General features: G+C 43.9%; 1 non-coding gene across 1 annotated transcript; it reads right to left on the reverse strand.

Moving 5' to 3' along the window:
* Positions 1–104: 104 nt before the first annotated feature.
* Positions 105–234, reverse strand: LOC141130760 (U6atac minor spliceosomal RNA). Its single transcript, XR_012242521.1, has one exon. It is a non-coding gene; the product is annotated as a U6atac minor spliceosomal RNA (small nuclear RNA).
* Positions 235–15,801: the final 15,567 nt, after the last annotated feature.

Here is a 15,801-nt window from a genome sequence, read left to right on the forward strand (position 1 = left end):
GTATTTGGAATGGATGGGTCTATTTTATGTAAAGTGGTAGGGCGAGGATCTTACTGTATAATTACGCTCTTGTGCTCTAGAAGATATGGAGGCCCTATAAGTAAATAAAAACTTGGTTAGAGATGCCACAAAGTAAGTGACAATGCCTTAACCATATACGTGTTGTAAAGACCATAGGGACCTCTTCCATCCTTGTCAAGAGGAGTGCTAACCTTCTCTCCTTTCATACAACACATCATCTGTATATTTAAATAATAGTTACCATAGCTTAAATATCTCTTTACATTAGCTCCATGTAATCTATCTTCCAGTGCTCAAGCTAAGAAAGAGTGTCTGCATTATCTCTATATTCTATTACATTCTATTATCTCTAATTATATTACATCTTGCCCCTAACCTGATACTGGATTTCACTCCTACTTCTGCTCACCAGTTCCTGACCTAGGCTTGGTTTACGGTCCTGAACAACCAGCACTGCACATGCCTGCCATAAACTAACTGGCAGCACTGTCAAGCCCTGCCTCCTGACCCACAGCACATTCTGAGTTCTTTGATACGTGTTGACTCCTGACTAGTTCATCTTGCTGCTCAGCTCATCTTGATGTTCGTCCAGATCTACCAGCTCTACATTGAAAGCTCCAGGTTTTGCTACCAACATCTATCAGCACTTGTGTTTGTCTTGTCCCTCGACACTATCTTTTCCACTCTCAGTGGCGCCTGAGCTGGAGAAACAAGAGAGACCAGCCTCACCATTTCAGTTTCCTATCAGATACCTGATACCTTTTCTGTCCAACCAGCAGAAGGGAACTGGGAGATGACTAAGAAAGCAGATCTTGTGCAGATATATACACTCCTTGAAATGAAAAAAACTAAGTGCGTTTACAGTCAAGTGATCAAAAATATGAGTAGAATAAGGAGAGTCACATTACCACACTTCATTGAACACAGCCCGTGTGAGTGGAAAAGGAGGAAGGGAATGTGAAGGGATATCCAAGCAACCGGTGAATCAAGGAGACAATAAAGATGGACCCTTACCAGAAACGGTGGACCTCCTTAATAGCAAGGTCTTATGTGCATGCAGATACAGCCCTCTGCAGGGACAGATGGATGGCAGTGTCCGGATCCACAGCGGTGTGCTGCGTTCCCACGGAAGGCAATTCCAGCACGTCAGCCTAGAAGGAAGCACTCAATGTTCCAGGGAGCCGTGAGCACAAAGGTGGCAAGAAAAAAGCATAATGCAGAATCAGTGGGAGCCCTGAGCTTGTCCAAGTGGTCTAAGTGGCTTCATGTAAGGAGGGACTCCACTGGGGGCACCTGATATAAGGACAGATTCCGCTGGGGACACCTGATGGCATCTGGTAGCTGGCGACATGGCAAGTGACACGCTCAGGGCTTCCGCACACTGGATACTTTCTCTTATTCAGACCATTCTCTGTGAACCCTAGAGATGGTTGTGCATGAAAATTCCAGTAGATCAGCAGTTTTTGAACTACTCAGACCAGCCCTTCTAGCACCAACAATCATGCCACGTTCAAAGTCAGTTAAATCCCCTTTATTCCCCATTCCAAAGCTTAGTTTGAAATTCAGCAGGTCTTTCTTACCATGTCTAGATGCCTAAAGTCATTGAGTTGCTGCCATGTGATTGGCTGATTAGCAATTTGTGTTACCAAGCAATTGAACAGGTGTACCTAATACAGTGGCCAGTGAGTGTACATGGAATATATATATTCTGTGTGTGTGTATGTATATATATATATATATATATATATATATATATATATATATAGTTGTGCTCATGAGTTTACATACCCTGGCAGAATTTATGATTTCTTTCCCATTTTTCAGAGAATATGAATGATAACACAAAAACCTTTCTTTCACTCATGGTTAGTGTTTGGCTGAAGCCATTTATTAACTGTGTTTACTCTTTTTAAATCATAATCACAACATAAACTACCCAAATGACCCTGATCAAAAGTTTACATACTCCAGTTCTTAATACTGTGTATTGCCCCCTTTAACATCAATAACAGCTTGAAGTCTTTTGTGGTATTTGTAGATGAGGCTCATTATCTTCTCAGATGGTAAAGCTGCCCAATCCTCTTGGCAAAAAGCCTCCAGTTCCTGTAAATTCTTGGGCTGTCTTGCATGAACTGCACATTTGAGATCTCCCTTGAGTGGCTCAATGATATTGAGGTCAGGAGACTGAGATGGCCACTTCAAAACCTTCCCTTTATTCTGCTGTAGCCAATGACAGGTGGACTTGGCCTTGTGTTTTGGATCATTGTCATGTTGGAATGTCCAAGTACGTACCAAGCGCAGCTTCCTGGCTGATGAATGCAAATGTTCCTCCAGTATTTTTTGATAACATACTGCATTCATCTTGCCATCAATTTTGACAAAATTTCCTGTGCCTTTGTAGCTCACACATCCCCAAAACATCAGCTATCCATCTCCGTGTTTCACAGTAGGAATGGTGTACCTTTCATCATAGGCCTTGTTGACTCCTCTCCAAATGTAATGTTTATGGTTCTGGCCAAAAACAAATTTCATCACTCCAAATTACTTTGTGCCAGAAGGTTTGAGGCTTGTCTCTGTGCTTTTTGGCGTATTGTAAGTGGGATACTTTGTGGCATTTGCATAGTAATGGCTTTCTTCTGGCGACTCGACCATGCAGCCCATCTTTCTTAAAGTGCCTCCTTATTGTGCATCTTGAAACAGCCACACCACATGTTTTTAGAGAGTCCTGTATTTCACCTGAAGTTATTTTTGGGTTTTTCTTTGCATCCCGAACTATTTTCCTGGCAGTTGTGGCTGAAATTTTAGTTGGTCTACCTGACCGTGGTTTGGTTTCAACAGAACACCTTATTTTCCACTTCTTGATTAGTGTTTGAACACTGCTGATTGGCATTCTCAATTCCTTGGATATCTTTTTATATCCCTGTTTTATACAGTTCAACTACCTTTTCCCGCAGATCCTTTGACAATTCTTTTGCTTTCCCCATGACTCAGAACCCAGAAACGTCAGTGCAGCACTGGATGAAAGATGCAAGGGTCTGTCAGGAGTTCAGAAAGTCATTGACCTTTTATACACACACACACACTAATTACAAGCAAACAGATCACAGGTGAGGATGGTTACCTTTAATAGCCATTCAAACCTCTTTGTGTCAACTTGTGAATGAATGAATAAATGATTTGTAAAGCGCTGAAAATGTGAACTGAATCGCCTCAAGGTGCTAAATGCGTTTTGTGTTGTCAGCTTCTTAGAAGAGGAAGGCCTTGAGTTTTTTCCTGAAGGCCAGATGGTTTTCTTCCATGCGGATGTGAGTCGGAAGAGTGTTCCATAGCCGAGGTCCCTGAACTGCGAATCTTCATTCTCCCCTTGCTTTGTAGCGGTATTTGGGGATGAGGAGGAGGTTTTGGTTAGATGATCGCAGATTGCGATTGGGTGTGTAGTGTTTTATTTTCTCTCTGAGGTATTGAGGGGCGTTACCTTGTATACCTTTGTGGGTGAGGCAGAGGGTCTTGAATGTGATCCGATTCTTTACGGTTAGCCAATGTAGGCTCCTCGGGGATGGGGAAATGGACTCCCAGGGTTTTTTTCCTGTTAGCAGTCTTGCCGCCGCGTTTTGGATGGCCTGTAGGCGTGCAAGCTGATATTGGGGTAATCCTATGTAGAGTGAGTTAGCATAGTCGGGTCGGGAATTGATGATTGTTCCAACTACTGCTGCTTTGTCCTTTTCTGGGATGAAGGGGATGAGTCTGCGTAGCAGGCGGAGGAGATGGTGAGATCTGCTAACTACTGATCCTATTTGTGCATCCATTGTCATTTCTGAGTCAAAGATAGCTCCGAGACTCTTGGCTTTGGTGCTCGGAGAGATGGTCTGTCCAAAGATGGTGGGAGGTGTCCATGGAGTCTTGGTTTTGGGATTTTGGTTAGCGTGTAGGAGCAGAAGTTCTGTTTTTGACCCGTTGAGTTTGAGGGAGCTAATGGTCATCCAGTCATCTATCAAAGTGAGACATTTCTCTAATTGCTGATGGTGGTCTTTTTGTCCGGTGATGAGAAAGTAGATTTGGGTGTCGTCAGCGTATCAGTGGAAGCAGAGGTCCGATTTTTTGATGATTTTGTGGAGTGGGCGGATGTAGATGTTGAATAGCACTGGCGACAAGGGTGAACACTGAGGGACTCCACAGGAGATTGTTCGGGTTTCAGAGGTGAATGCTCCTAGTTTCACTATCTGAGAGCGATTCTCTAAGAAGGATGCAAACCATTTTAGATTAGAATCTGTGGCTCCTGCTACTTCTGTGAGGCGGACAAGTACAGTATTGTGGTCCACTGTATCAAATGCTGCACTGAGGTTTAACAGTACCAGGAGTCATGATTCTCTGTCATCTGCTGCTTCGAGGGCATCATCCCATACTTTGAGAAGTGCAGTTTCTGTGCCATGGTCTGGGCGGAAGCCTAATTGCAGAGGGTCCAGGAGTTGATGTGTGTCCAGGTGGCGTTGTAGCTGTTGTACTACCGCTTTTTCCATAATCTTGGAGATGGTGTTGAGGCTTGTTATCGGTCTGCAGTAGTTAGGGTCCTTAGGGTCGAGATTGGGTTTATTTAGCAGGGGTTTGACGATGCCTTGCTTGAGGGTGGTTGGCACAATCCCTTCTTTGAACGACTGATTTATGAGGTGTGTTATAGTGGGGGCCAGGATGTCGGAGCATTCTTTCAGGAGTTTCGTAGGAATGATGTCATTTGGTGATGTGCTGTCTCGAAGGCTTCTCATAATGTTTTTGGTCGTGTCAGTGGTAATTGGGGTCAAGGAGAAGTCCGGTGGTTGTGTGATGTTCGTGTTGATATCCTCTTTTTGCTTTGGTTGGGTAAGGTTGTTTTTTTTTTTTCTGTTGAATTGATTTCCGAATGTTGTTGATTTTGTCGATGAAGACATTTGATAACTCATTGCAGAATTCTGGAGTATCGTTTGCTGGGGGCTCTAAGCAGGTTGGGTTCATTGACTGGGCGACTATTTTGAAAAGTTCCCGCGGCCAGTTTAAGGCAGTTGAGATGGTGTTCGAGAAGTGTTCTTTCTTGGCTTTGAAGATTGCTTTGTGGTATTTCACAGTGAGTACTTTGTAGTTTGTATGGTTTTCCTTGGTAGGATTTCTTCTCCATGCTCTTTCAGCTCTTCTACGTTCTTGCTTGAGTAGGGTGAGAGTGCCATTAAACCATCTCAAGTTTTTTTTTGCGGATGAGTGTTCTGCGTTTTGGCGCTACTGAGTCTGCTGTTTGTAGTAATGCCTTGTTTAGGGAGTTGAGTGTTTGTTCCGTTGAGAGGTTTAAGTTTAGCGATTGTATTTTGTTTGATAATGTGGTTTTGAAGATTTCAGAGTGCAGTTTCTTCTGAGATCTGTTCCAGTGTGTTGTTGTTGCATGTTTCTGTTTTTGGAGGGTGGTGTTAGTGGTGATTTTAAATTTGATGGCGTGGTGGTCCGTCCATGGTAGTGGTGTGTTGTCGAATATGTTGATGTCCATATTCTGTTTGAAGATGAGGTCTAGAGTGTGTCCTGAACCGTGCGTGGGAGCATTTATCAGCTGTTGAAGACCTAGTTCTTCCAGTTGGTTGATGCAGGCGGTCGCAATAGGGTCTTGGGTAGTGTTTGCCCAGAGATTAAAGTCCCCAAGTACCAGAAGGTTTTTGGTTTTCAGGGTGTGCATTGAAATGAATTCAGTGAGTGGTGTAAGGAGATCTTTGGTCCTGGTGGTCTGTAGCATAGTAGTATGTGAATGGTGTATTGGGGTGTTGTTTGCAGGGGGAGTGTCTCCATGAAAGGCACTGAGTTCAGTAAAGTTGATTTGGTGAACGCAAGGTGCGATTTGAAGATCATTTCTAGGCCTCCTCCTTTTTTTCCTATTCTATGCTCAGTTAGGATGCTGTAGTTCTCAGGCACCAATTCAGTTAGGATGGTGTTGCAGTCGGATGTTAGCCAACTTTCCGTAATGAAGAGGCAATCTATGTTGTTTTCGATGATGAAGTCATGGATTTCCAGTCTGTGCTTGACTGCAGATCTGGTGTTGATCAGGGCGCATGCTAGTTGTTGTGGTTGGATTAGTGTCTCCTTGTATTTGATGGTTGATTGTAGGTTGGTCCTTAGTAATTTTTCTTTTTTTAGTCTTTTTTGAGTGGCGGTTGGTAAAGTTGAGGCGGTGTTTCTTAGCCTGTGGAGGGCGTCTGCTGTGTACTTGAAATTGCACATGGTGAGAAGGACAAAGTTGCTGAAGGAGGATGATGGAGGTGATGAGGGCTACCTACCACCCTCCTGTTGATCCAGAGGAAGGCGAAAAAACCCCTAGCTGAGCTGGCCAATTACTACAGCAGAGGAAAAATTCCTTCCTGACCCCCCAAGGGGCGATCGGACTCAAGGACCCTGGATCAACTACTAGGGTACCCTGGTGGGCTTACCTGTACAGGATGGTCCGGAGGAGGATGGGGAGGGGGGTGAGGGTAGCTACTTACTGGTTGGAATGGTGCTGCGGCTGCGTCTAGGAGGATCTAAGATGGATGCTGGTCAGGTCCAGAGTCTCCGGTGGTAACCTATGCCCCTGCAGTGAGGTCCAATGTCGAGGAGGGTGTGTTCCCGGTGTAGGGGCACGGGGCCCGCTGGACAGGTGTGGTTGGGGTGTGAGGAGGCTGGCTGGCCGGAGCTAGGCCACAGCCGTGGTCTGTCCCTGAGCCCAGCAGCTAGAGAACGGGGTGATTGGATGGCAGCTGTGGTGATGCCCGGGGGGAGGTTCGGGACCGTGGTAGGGGGGGTCGGTGGGATAGTGGGTCCTGCCTGGAGGTGGGCTGGTGCAGGCCTTGGAGGGGGGGGTCGGGAGGGACCGGGTCCCGGTATTAACCTGCTGGGGGGGTCCGGGATGAGCTCCGGGTGGAAGGTAGTGATTGCGGCCGCACTGGGTGGACCAAGATGGCCGACGGGCTAGGTCCGAGCCGTGGGCTGTCCTGATGCTCGAGCTCCCGAGGTGGCTGAGGTCCTGTCCGTGGATGGTGAGTTGGGTCCCGGTACTAACCTGATGGGGGGGTCCGGGGATGAGCTCCGGGTGGTGATTGCTGCCGCACTGGGTGGACCAAGATGGCCAACGGCTAGGCCCGAGACGCAGGCTGGCCTGATACTAGAGCTCCCGAGGTCCCGTCCGTGGATGGTGGGTTAGCCCCGGTTGGATGGAGCGCACGGGCCTGCCGATGTAGGCTGGGGGTGAGTGGCGGCCGGTGCTGGCCGGAGCTGGCCGGAGCTGCGGAGTGCCCTGTGTGACTGCTCCGGGAAGCGTTCCTGTGGCCGAGGCGGTATGGTGGAGTGGTTGAGCGGTGAGGGTAGGGCTTAGGTGGATCTGACAGGAGGGTCCGGGAATCCCGTTCCTGGTCTACGTAGCTGGTGGGGGTAGGGGGGGCCCGGTACAATGCACCGAGAGTCCGGGATAGTCCTGAGGGATGGAGGCTGGGTGGCCAGGTGGCCGGAGCACTAGAAGCACTAGAAGCCGGAGCTTCCACACGCACGTCTGCTTGATCCGGTCTGATCCCTGCCCCCTGCTGCTGGAGCTGGGAAAAAATCCTTTGATCTTGTGTTCATGTTATCAGGCCAAAATTACCAGAGTATGTAAACTTTTGATCAGGGTCATTCAGGTGGTTTCTGTTGCCATTATGATTTAAAAAGAGTAAACACAGTTGATTAATAATTATAAATGACTTCAGCCAAACACTAACCATGAGTGAAAGAAAAGTTTTGTGTTATCATTCATATTCTCTGAAAAATGGCCAAAAATTTATAAATTCTGCCAGGGCATGTAAACTTAAGAGTACAAACCTAGCACATAATTGTGAAGTGGAAGGAAAAAGATAAATGGTTTTCCAAATTTTTTTGCAAATATCTGAAAAATGTGGCGTGCATTTGTATTCAGCCCCCAATGCAATTTAATCTCAGTATAAATACAGCTGTTCTGTGAAGCCCTCAGAGGATTGTTATAGAACCTTAGTAGAACAAACGGCATCATGAAGGCCTAGAAACACACCGGACAGGTCAGGGATAAAGTTGTGGAGAAGTTTAAAGCAGGGTTAGGGTATAAAAAAATATCCCAGGCTTTAAACATCTCACAGAGCACTGTTCAATCCATCATCGGAAAATGGAAAGAGTATGGCTTACCTGCGAACCTACCAAGACACGGCCGTCCACCTAAACTGACAGGCCGGGCAAGAAGAGCATTAATCAGAGAAGCAGCCAAAAGGCCCATGGTAACTCTGGAGGAGCTGCAGAGATCCACAGCTCAGGTGGGAGAATCTGTCCACAGGACAACTATTAGTCATACACTCCACAAATCTAGCCTTTATGGAAGAGTGGCAAGAAGAAAGCCGTTGTTAAAAAAAAGCCATAAGAAGTCCTGTTTGCAGTTTGAGAGAAGCCATATGGGGGACACAGCAAACATGTGGAGGAAGGTGCTCTGAATAGATGAGACCAAAATGTAACATTTTGGCCTAAAAGCAAAATTCTATGTGTGGCAGAAAACTAACACTGCACATCACCCTGAACATACCATCCTCACCGTGAAACATGGTGGTGGCAGCATCATGTTGTGAGGATGCTTTTTTTAAAAAAAAAAAAAGACTTGAGACTGGGACGGGGTTTCGCTTTCCAGCAAGTCAATGGCCCTAAACATGCAGCCAGAGCTACAATGGAATGGTTTAGATCAAAGCAAAGTCATGTGTTAGAATGACCCAGTCAAAGTCCAGACCTAAATCCAAATCGAGAATCTGTGGCAAGACTTGAAAATTACTGTTCACAGACGCTCTCCATCCAATCTGACAGAGCTTGAGCTATTTTGCAAAGAAGAATGGGCAAAAATGTCACTCTCTAGATGTGCAAAGCTGGTAGAGACATACCCAAAAGACTTGCAGCTGTAATTGCAGCGAAAGGTGGTTCTACAAAGTACTGACTCAGGGGGGCTGAATACAGATGCACGCCACACTTTTCAGATATTTATTTTGTAAAAAAAAATTGAAAACCATTTATCATTTTCCTTCCACTTCACAATTATGTGCCACTCTGTGTTGGTCCGTCATATAAAATCCCAATAAAATAAATGTAAGTTTTTGGTTGTAACATGACAAAATGTGGAAAATTTCAAGGTGTATGAATACTTTTTCAAAGCACTGTATATATCTATCTAGATAGATAGATAGATAGATAGATAGATAGATAGATAGATAGATAGATAGATAGATAGATAGATCTAAATATATCTATATATAGATATATATCTATATATATATATATATATATATATATATATATACACACACACCTTATACATACAGTATATTGCAGTGATGAAGAAAAAATGTATTTGGTTTAAACAAGAAAAAAACTATTTATAACAAAAAAAGTAAATGCCAAAATTGTTACTTTAGATGGCAGCTGTAGTGCCCCATGTACTGTAGTGCATAACATTCAGTAGCTCCTTCTATACAGCTAGAAAGATACTCCCCAAAGCTCTCTTTCGCCTTCTACCTATGTTCTCTAGCTGTCATTGTGATGAACTAAGCTGGTATATGTCCTATTCTTTCGTCTCCTGCACTCACAGGCTCTGCTGTATTTGATGGTAAACTTGCCTGCAATCATATGGAATATATCTCTTCAGATCTGCTTTTCCGCTCTGCAGATTTTTTGTGTACAGTTTACTGAGGTTAGACACATTGAGTGGTGTAACCTTTTGTTCTCGTCAGCAAAATCCGTGTTTATGCACAATGACATCAAACAAAGCCTTGAAGCTAATTTTTTCTGCTCTCCTGAGGTTTTCTCTTTGTTTTTTAACTCTGAGAAAGTTCATTGTCACATGCATACAATACATCTGTTGTATAAAGTGGGATTCACATGTGCAAGGTTGTCATAGATTTCAGCCATAAGCAGCGGCCAGAAAAGCTTGTTGAGCAATGTAAACTTTCTAGCAACATCTAGCAAAATTATTTTTGTATAATTAGCCAATGGCCATCTTTACATTTTGGTAGACACTTGATAATGCAATTAGTGAACCCTCATATTTAGGGCAATTTCAGGAATTTATTTTCTGTCTCATATATTTGACAGGTGCTATGATTTCTTATTGTCGTGACAAGATTTGTTCTACAGTTAACAGAATTAAAATGCCAATGGAAAACATTGGTTGACCTCCAGCTTCTCTAAATTTATACCTTGGCAATTTGACTGACCTTCCCTCTACTAAGACCTCCAACCAGAGTCATTTGTTTTGTGTGCTCTGCCTCTGAATGTTGACTTTGTTATATATTTACAGAACCTTCTGCGTCAATCACCTAGCCCATAGCTTCTAAATTAAACTTGTATGCCAGAGCGGGCTTTCCGTCAAATAAACTTCCAGGTTAAGTCACAGGAATGAGAAATGACTAATCTAGTTCTTGATCAATCAATCTGTACCTAACTACTTATCCTTATTCCATATGCTGCTGTCACATCTAGAGCTCTTGTGTATATTTACAAGGCATTTTCCATTTGTCATCTTAAGTGAAATGGAAACTTTACTTAGGTCATAAATACTGGTAAATACATAAATTATAAGGCTATGTTTGAAGTACTTTTTCTGATGATTCCAGGTATACTACAGCAAAACAAATGTCTCTGAGTTTGTATGGAGAGTTGGTCCTCATGCACACTAGGTGTTTGCCCAGCTCATCTAAATGCCTTTCTCCTGGGAGGAGAAAAGCATCATCAAAAATGTTTTGCAAATGTGCTTAGGCACATTTAAGCGTGTCAAGCGCTTGGACATTTATTCATTTCATTGTCCGGCATATTCATTTATTCTGGCCATCGAAATGAATGGCACACCTAGCATTTAAAGCAGAGTTCCACTCAAAAGTGGAACTTCTGCTTATCTGATTCTTCCCCCCCTCTGGTGCCACATTTGGCACCTTTCGGGGGGGGGGGGGCGCATACCTGTTTTTGACAGGTTCCCCTCTCCCCACTTCCGGTGCCATCCCTCGGAAGATCGACCCCCTTCCTCCTTCCTCTGTCGCCCGGCCAATTAAAAAAGCGCAGTGTGCTTTGCGCATGTGCAGCAGGGAATCGGCTGTGAAGCCGAAAAGCTTCACGGCCGGATTACCTTACCAGGAATGGCGGCGGCGGCCCCTGACAGCCAATCCGACATCACGGGAATCCTGGGGTTCCGACATCACGGAAATCCTGGACAGGTAAGTATCCTAATATTAAAAGTCAGCAGCTACAGTATTTGTAGCTGCTGACTTTTACTTTTTTTGTGGGGGGGGACCAGAACACCTCTTTAGCACATTTAAATGCTTTTATACTTGTTTACATGTGTTTAGATGCGTCAGGCATTTTTTCTGCCAAAACTCCTGCTGCTCCTGAACACTCTGGCAGTGGGTTTTTTCTGCCTCTAAACACCCCTGCCTCCAAATGCCTGTAAACACTTATGTGTGCATGAACACATAGGGGGAGATTTACTAAAACTGGCGAGTGCAAAATCTGGTGCTGCTCTGCATGGAAACCAATCAGTTTCTATGTTTTGTGTCAAAGCTTAATTGAACAAGCTGAAGTTAGAAGCTGGCTACCAAGCAGAGCTGCATCAGATTCTGAGTGCTCCAGCTTTAGTAAATCTCCCTCCTCCCCCACTGAGGTGCCAACAGCAATATTCCTGCGCATACGTGAATGGGCCCAATAGTTACTGTTCCACCATGCCTATGTGGATGTTCTTCAGGAGCCTTGCTGCCCTCTAGGACTAGGGTTGTCCTTACAGCACTGCAGAAATGAATAAAAGAAAGAGGGCGCACTGGCCTAGTGCATTATCCAACAAATATATATTAAAATTGGTAAACAATTAAAATCTACTCACAAACAAAAGGTGATAAAATACACTCATCAAGCCACACCGTGGCTGAACACTCCCAGACCGCCTGGAATCACTAGTGTGTGGGGGGGGGCCCAGCCTTGGTTCTTGCTGGCTGATGCGTTTTGAAGGAAAGCCCTTCTTCTACAGAGCCCTGAGGGGCATTTAGAGGCAGAAAAAAAAACTAAAAAAACGCCTCTAGAAAAAATGCCCACTGTGCATGAGGCCTTACGATGATCACTAAATAAACTTGGGAGGATTCTCTGCTGGAACAAACCATTATATTTTCATTGGCTAGCTGTGTCTAGAGGCCATTGTAGCTGTTATATATAAACAGGATAGTATTGCCACACAAGTGTCACTGAGAAACTTTCTGGATCTTCACCCTCAATACTAGGGCTGTTACTGATTAAAATTTTCATGTTCGATTAATCAATTTTTTTTTATCAATTAATCGACTAATTTTGATTAATTATAATGCACATACAGATCCAACTACTTTTAGCTGACGTCATGCGTAGTTCCTCCCTCCATGCACGTTACGTTCAATCAGAACTTCCTCAGTGGGGCTGGGCTACGGCGTCACCCTGGAGTCTATTTAGATAGCACCGTTGTGCATCAGGGGGACCGATGGAGAGCCAGAGACATCCATCACCTGCTGAGACAGCAAAGTGTCAGCTCTTTGGAAAAAAAGTGCCCTTATCATAAATGTTTCTTGATTGCCGGATAACCAATCAATGTCAGTTCATCGTCAAACTGACTTACAGCCAGGAAAGCCCTCAGATATGTTGATTTTCATAGCCAAGTCCAGGATTTACATAGATGTTTATCTGAAAACTTTGACCAGTGAGATCAATCAAATCGTTAGGATCTGTCTTCCTCAATTTATGATTTCACGGACATCGATGTCACCGGACTCCTCCCCCCTTCCCTTCCCTTCAAACAGAGGCACTTGGGGAAGGGGGGAGGAGTCCGGTGACGTCGATGTCCGTGGTGTCACAGGATCTCCGACGGAACTCCCTGAAGACCGGAAGCCGGCGGAGAGGTAAGTACCGATCAAAAAAATTAACGATTAATCGAGGAATTAATCTTTAATTTTCCCAGCTCTACTCAATACATTAGCCCCAATGGGGTTGAATGATAAACTTAAGGTGAAAACTATAATTTAATCATTTTTTTCATAACTAATGAGAGGGTATTACCTTGTAGTTCTACTGGTGTATGAGGAACGTGTTCTATTATACATATAGACATAAAAAAAAGTATATGGAATTTTTCTATCAATAATACTTCAGGCTTAGACCAGGGGTGTCCAACCTATGGCACACGGGCTGCATGCAGCTGAAGACAGCTATGAATGCGGCCCACCACAAAAACATAAACTTCTTTAAAAAAATTTATTTTTTGGGGAATTTTTTTTAAAAATGCATTTATCTCTGGTGAACACATGCCATCTAACAGAATTTTGACTGTGTCGGGACTTTCATAAGTTTTATCTTCCCAAAGAAAAATATCCCACTTTTCACAATCCCGCCTTATTCATGTCATCAATTTTCAGCAGCAGCTATATTTGTGAGCAACTGTTTGCAAGAATGAAGCACATGAAGGGAAAAATTAGAACCAATATATCTGATGAGCACCTTGAGAATTCACTGACAATTGCTACTACATTCATCGAACCAAATATTGCACTAGTTTTATGTTGCTCTCTTTTACTTTTATAATAAGATAGGTACATATCTATATCGGTGATCGTTAACTTGTGATTTGCCCGGCTTTTTCTGCTCATCAGCTATCCTTATTGTTAGTGTATTTTATGTGTGGCCAAGACAATTCCCCTTCTTCCACTGTGGCCCAGGAAGGTTAAAAATATGGACAATCTAGAAACTTAGAATCGCGCTAACCTTAAATTGTTAACCAAAAATCAAAACTGATCTCATAAGTGCATCTAATAGTGAAAAATCATAAAAAATCATTGAAGTCAAAACAATTCCCAAACATTAATGTGCATAGGCACATTAATAATAAACCAAGCATTGATAGATCCGTGGTTAATAAATTTCACAGTTTTGCTATGAAATTTGTCTCTTTTAATTTTCCTTAATAAGCTGTTCTCTCCCTGCTGGTCAAAGAATAACAAGTAATTATGTTTTAACTTGTTCCTTTTAGCCCTGGTTCACACTGATGCTCTTATGGATGTTTTGCAGAATGCACTGAACCGCATGTCAAAGGGGGTTAACATAGTTTTCTATGGAGGTCATTCACACCTATGCTTTATAAACGTGATGCAATTTCTGAAAGGATCATGTGTGTGTGTTTGGTGCAATGTAGTGCATTTTTGAGCCCCACAGACCTGAATGGAAACAGCAGTGAAAACACATAGGTGTTCAAATGCATTGCGATCTCAGTGCGAAAGAAAGAGACCACTCCACCAAAACCAGGAAGTATTTACCTATTTATTTTTTTCATGGTCAAAATATCATTTTATTGTGAAAAAAGGAACAAGTATGGTACAGACATACAAGTATGTACCGATTCCTAATGTCACAAAACTAGCCAGAACAGAAATTGCATCAGAATTGCTGCAAAATAGCACAGCGACTGCTCCTTCAAATCAAAAAACGAAAAACGCATAGAAAAAATGAAAACGCATAGAAATCACACTGCATCGGTGTTAACCATGGCTTAATAATCTTTTTTAAAGTATTTAAAAGAATAGTTATCCTATATAAGTTTTGTCTATCTAAACAATTGTTATGCACACGCTGCCCTTCTAAATGTAGTTTGTAAAGGTGTTTAGTTGGTCTGAATGGCACCCACACACATCTAAACTCGCATTGCGTGTGCAGGTGCAGGAAGTGCAGGGAACTTGGATGTTCAAAAATGTGATTTCCCTGCGGGCCACATTTTCAAAAAGGTGCATGCACCTTTTTCTGCTGGAAAAGCAGGCACGGCAGCCCATTTGAATGAATGGGCTGCCATGCCCGCGCAAACACGGCCCGCAGAAACCCAGATGTGTGAACCTAAGGTAAATCTCAGCTGATTTCAGCTTCCTAAGTGTAGCTACACTGAACTGGTCACCCTTGCTGCTGCCGGATACCTACACTCGATATTTATTACATAACACTGAGCTCTAAACGACCAGATCATCTGCACTTGGGAACTGGGATGTATCTGCTGTTAGCATTTGCTCTTGAGATGCATCTAGGGGTGTTACAGGTTAAGGATAAAGAGTATAATCGGGTGGTGCACTGCTTAGTTGATCCGGGCAGGTTCCTAATTGGTGAACATCTTCAGCCCCCTATGGGGGCACCAGAGCCGAGTCACAGCTCCCTGTGTCCATTCAGACATGGAGCTGCAGCCCAGCTCTGCCCCTCTCTCTCCTGATTGGCTAACTAACTTTGATTGACAGCCATGGGAGCCAATGGCGCCTCTGCTGTGTCTCAGCCAATCAGGAGGAGAGTCCCGGATGGCTAAGACACTCGTGGACATCGCTGCAGAGAGATGGGGCTCAGGTAAGTAATTAGGGGGTGTTGGGGAGGCTGCACACATAATGTTTTATATCTTAATGAATAGAATGCATTAAGATTAAAAACCTTATGACTTTACAACTCCTTTAAAGTCACTATACACCATATCAATGTTCTGGTCCTCCTTTCTGACTCCATTGATACTTCACCCATGGTACAGTCTGATTCTCTACACAGTGACCAGCCTGCTGCAGCTGATACACCACCTGCTTCCCAGCCTGAATTTGCTGATGTGTTGCCTACTGCCTAGTCTGACTCTGCAGGTCCTGCGCCTGCTGCCTAGCCTGCCTCTGATGATCTGGTGCCCACTGCCCAGCCTACCTATGATGATTCAGTGTCTGCTGCCCAGCCTGCCTCTGATGCGGTACCCACTGA

Source organism: Aquarana catesbeiana, linkage group LG02, assembly GCF_042186555.1.
Source record: "Aquarana catesbeiana isolate 2022-GZ linkage group LG02, ASM4218655v1, whole genome shotgun sequence".
NCBI classification, from domain to species: Eukaryota; Metazoa; Chordata; class Amphibia; order Anura; family Ranidae; genus Aquarana; species Aquarana catesbeiana.